Here is a 4,336-nt window from a genome sequence, read left to right as displayed (position 1 = left end):
GATTGCTCGCGGCACGCGCACGGCTCTCCACAGCGATTGCTCGCTGCACGCTGCACGCTGCACGCTGCACGGCTTTCCACACACAGTCACATACAAATGCACACACACAAGTTCATTCTATGAATGCCTACTATTAAAACTGTCAGAGATTGCACTTTTGTGAATCTGCCTGTTTGGCACCAAAAGAAGAACCCTGCAGAAAAGAATTGTACTAAGTTTCTTAAGGACTTTTTAAAATTGAGGAGACAGGTCCATTGTCACTAAATGTCCATTTTCTTTCATATTTTCTCGTGCTATATTTTTTTGTTTTTAAGATTTTAAATCAATAATTGTAGCCGCAAGGAGGCCCCAGCATAATGGCAGCATAAGTTACAGGACATCTCACTCTGTGGGCATAAGCAATCTGCTGGAAGATAAAATTTGCAGAGGGGGAAACTGGAAGGGGATAACATTTGAAATGTAAATAAATAAAATAACCAATAAATTTTTTTTAAAGAATTAGAAAAAATGATTCAAAAATATAAAGGAGCAAAAAAATGTTATTCATTTAGTTCTTTCCTTTTCACCAAAACTTGTAATTCAGGCTCCTTCTCATATCTGATCCATGAAATCCAGATGATAAGCAGTTAGTCCAAAAAGACTTGGAGCCGTTGCCAGTTGAAATTGAAATTATTATTTCACTTATTGAAATTCCAGTGTGTTTTTGCAATTGAGAGGTCTGCTTCCCTCCTCCTGGTGGTAAACAAGACATGAAAACTGGCAGAGAGGCCAATACATGCATATTCTTGGGCCCAGGATTTAATTCTACAATCGACTGATCATCATTTTGATACAATCAAGTGCCAAGATCAATTGTTTCAGATCATCCTAATAATCACAGAACATTTCAGCCATCTTGCTTCTTGTTCCTAATTACAGCCAAGCTGTTTGACCAATTTGAATATTTGATTTATTTGAATTGGCTAAATGGCTTGAGTTAGTATGAGACCTTCAGACCACCCGACTGCTCTATGATTTACTTTGACTTTGACTTTTAAGGAAGGCTTCCTTTCCTCCACCCCAGACAAAGAAATTTCAATACGTTCTATCTTTAATGAAGCCCATCCAGCCATCTACCAGTCTTGATTTTGCCTCCGGGCAGCTCTGAGCAGCAGGCACCGAGTCAAAGTAGCTCTCTGCTAGCTAATCTGATAAACTAATCTGACAGATGAATGCATTTTAGGAAGGCTACTGTTCGCACTTTGGAAAATGGTTACTAAAGGGAGCCTTGGGATATCCAAATTATTTGATCCTTTTTCACTGAAAAGTTGATCTTGCATAACTCACAGAGCCATTTTTCAAATGTTTTTCAATGAAAAATAATAGCAGTAATAACCATAACATATAGCTCCTTCTTGTATTATTTCACACACACACACACACACACACACACACACACACACACACTCACACCTAAGTATGTCTATATTCCTTAACCTAGTAGCGAAAGTCTCATCCAGTTTTTCCAGATTCTGCTGATAGATGGGAGCTGTTATTAAGCTGATAAATCACCAGATATTTTTGTAAGGCTTGGTTAGGGAGTTGCTCTCTTCTGCAAATGGCACACTTTTTACCTCCCAGGAAACTGCTCTCGTCTCAAAGACTAAAAGCATCCCTGGAGAATTTAAGAACAAACATCTGGCCTCCAGGCTTCTAATGTCTTTTTATGTCTAAAGCAACTCTGCTCCAGAGACCTTGGGCCTGGCCTGCTCCTGAGCCTTGCTTACTGGTCACCATTCCACCTGGTCAACTCCAACTCCAACTAAGTAAAAGGTGTTTCTGGTCTGGCTAAAAAGAAATTTTGATCGTCTTTTCTTCTGCTGCTGTTGTTGTTGCTGTTGCTGTTGTTGTTGTTGTTTAAAGACCTTTATGCTATATGTGTTCCAAGATAACAGTTTTTTGATGTCATGAAGGATCCAACTAAACTCAGGGCACAGCAGAGAAAAACAATAGGCAAAGTTCTGGATCTTGGAAACCGAGCCAAAGCCAGCTTCATAGGGAAAGACTGAGCTGGGCAGCTTGAAAGATTCCACCTTGAGTCTGAACGAACCCAGAGTCAAACCTGGACACATAGGAGGGACCTCGAGGAAGCTAGTGGTCTGGGTCATTAGTTAGATTCAATGGTCTGAGAAAGGGGGACTGTGATCGGGGCAAGGAATCCTGGGCCTATTTGACACCTCAGTTTCTTTATTCAGAAAGTGAAGTCTTGAAATGGCATTATTCAAACATGATAAGCTTTTGGAGGTATGAGTAGTGTGCACTCAGGCACCCAGATAAATAAAACCAAATAAAGAGATCACCTTAGCTAGTTTGCATGAGGTGTGTGTGCATGTGTGTGACAGCAAGACACACACACACACACAAACAGAGGGGGGATGGAGGACAAGATGGAGAGAGAGTATTAATTTTGTGTTTATACATGTTTGTATATGTGACTTTGGAGATATGGATGGCATAACCTGATTGTGAAATTCAGAAAACAACCATGAGTACTAGTGCTCAGTTTCTGCCTTGTTTGGAACAGGATTTCTTGTCTGCCTCTGCCTATGCTAGGTTAGCTGACCTTTGAGCTTTTGGGACTTCTCCTATCTCCACCTCCACCTCACTACAGAATGCTGGCATCCCTGGTGCAGACACACACTGCCATATCTGACTTTATGTGGGCCCTTTAACTCAGACCCTCACACGTATGTGGCAAACAGTTTACATACTGATGTCACAGTCCCAAGAGAGAGATGTATCATGACATAAATGAGCTCACTTGAGATGATGGAGGCTGAAAATTCCATCAGTATCTGTGAGATGAAACCCTGGAAAGTCGGTGACATCACTCAGTTCAAGACCAGAGGACTGAGAAGGGATGAGTGAAGGTCGTTGGTCCTGGTAAAAGTCTGAAAACCCAAGTTGCTTTGATGGTCTCATAGGCCACATTCTAAACTGCTCAAAACAATTGATGGAAGAGAAACATGTAAGCAATGAGAAAAGCCACAGTAGATGAAATGAATAATACAGATGATGGAAAAATCAATGTCCTGATTTTGATGTTCGTTACATGCTCCTGGAAAACCATGTTAATTTCAAATTATTCTCTCAGGATGTAGGCTAATGGAAGATTAACCCTAATACACATTTTTAGGTCACTGAGATTGGAAAAATAAGGTATTATATATTTCTCTGCTTCTAGTTTCGACCCAAAGTGACAATGTCACATCTATTTGTATTTCATTAGCAACACCATGTCACAGGGTTCTTTCTGACTTCATGATCTGAGAAGTAAAATCCTATTTACCATGTGCCTACATGACAACAAAATGGAAAGTGAGTGTTGTGCCATCTTTGGTGTCATTACCTTCCAGTAGAAAAATGAAAAGCATTTTGAGTTTTCCAAAATTACACACACACACATACACACACACATGACACAAACACCGATAAGCAAAAAGATCAAATCAAATGCCTGCAAAGCCCTGTCCCTCCATCTTCCATACACAAACTTGAATACGTTATCTGTCTTTGCTATCAGTGCTTTCTCCTCATGCTCATCTTTTCTGAACTTCCAACTCTTCTTTGAAACTGTTTGGCCATTCGTTAAATGACCTCTATGTTGTTAACTCCAATTAACGTCAGTGGTTTAATGGTCTCTCATTCTCCATTCCCTTTCTCTGTTTCTATGAAACATTTTCTAACCTCATAAATTTCTCACTTCAACTTCAGCAGCTTATTGCTTCCCACAGCTCACTTTATCCAACTTTTCCCTCCCTTTTATGATGACCACCCACATGAACTTCACCAGTTTTCTATATTCTGATTAATCCCCAGTTCCATCTTCTCTAGTCCCTCCTGAAGCCTGGACATTGAGGAACCCTCTAGAAACAATCATTGGAAATCCTATAAACTCATTGCATTTAATAGCTATAAAACAGAAATTATGAAGTTTTCTAGTCACACAAGTCAAAGATCTGGAATCCCCAATTTCTTTCTTCCCTACTTCTTTTTTTTTTAATTTTTAATATTTTTATTACATATTTTACACAATTACATTTCCAAGGCTATCCCAAAAGTCCCCTGTACCCTCCCCCTCCCACAATTCTCTACCCACCCATTCCCATTATTTTGGCCCTGGCGATCCACTGTACTGGGGCATATAAAGTTTGTGTGTCCAATGGGCCTCTCTTCCCAGTGATGGCCTATTAGGCCATCTTTTGATACATATGCAGCTAGAGTCAAGAGATCCGGGGTACTGGTTAGTTCATAATGTTGTTCCACCTATAGGGTTGCAGATCCCTTTAGCTCCTTG

General features: G+C 40.2%; 1 long non-coding RNA gene across 1 annotated transcript in view; it reads right to left on the bottom strand.

Moving 5' to 3' along the window:
• Positions 1 to 258: 258 nt before the first annotated feature.
• Positions 259 to 4,336, bottom strand: part of LOC110312182 — a 28,361-nt gene continuing 24,283 nt past the window's right edge. Inside the window, exons 4-5 of the long non-coding RNA XR_002380032.1 lie at positions 2,801 to 2,976; positions 259 to 732 (exon numbers count right to left, since the gene is read on the bottom strand). This is a non-coding gene — a long non-coding RNA (uncharacterized LOC110312182). The remainder of the gene's footprint in view (positions 733 to 2,800; positions 2,977 to 4,336) is intronic.

This window comes from Mus caroli, chromosome 17, assembly GCF_900094665.2.
Source record: "Mus caroli chromosome 17, CAROLI_EIJ_v1.1, whole genome shotgun sequence".
Taxonomy (NCBI): Eukaryota; Metazoa; Chordata; class Mammalia; order Rodentia; family Muridae; genus Mus; species Mus caroli.
This window is presented reverse-complemented; position numbering and strand designations above follow the sequence as displayed.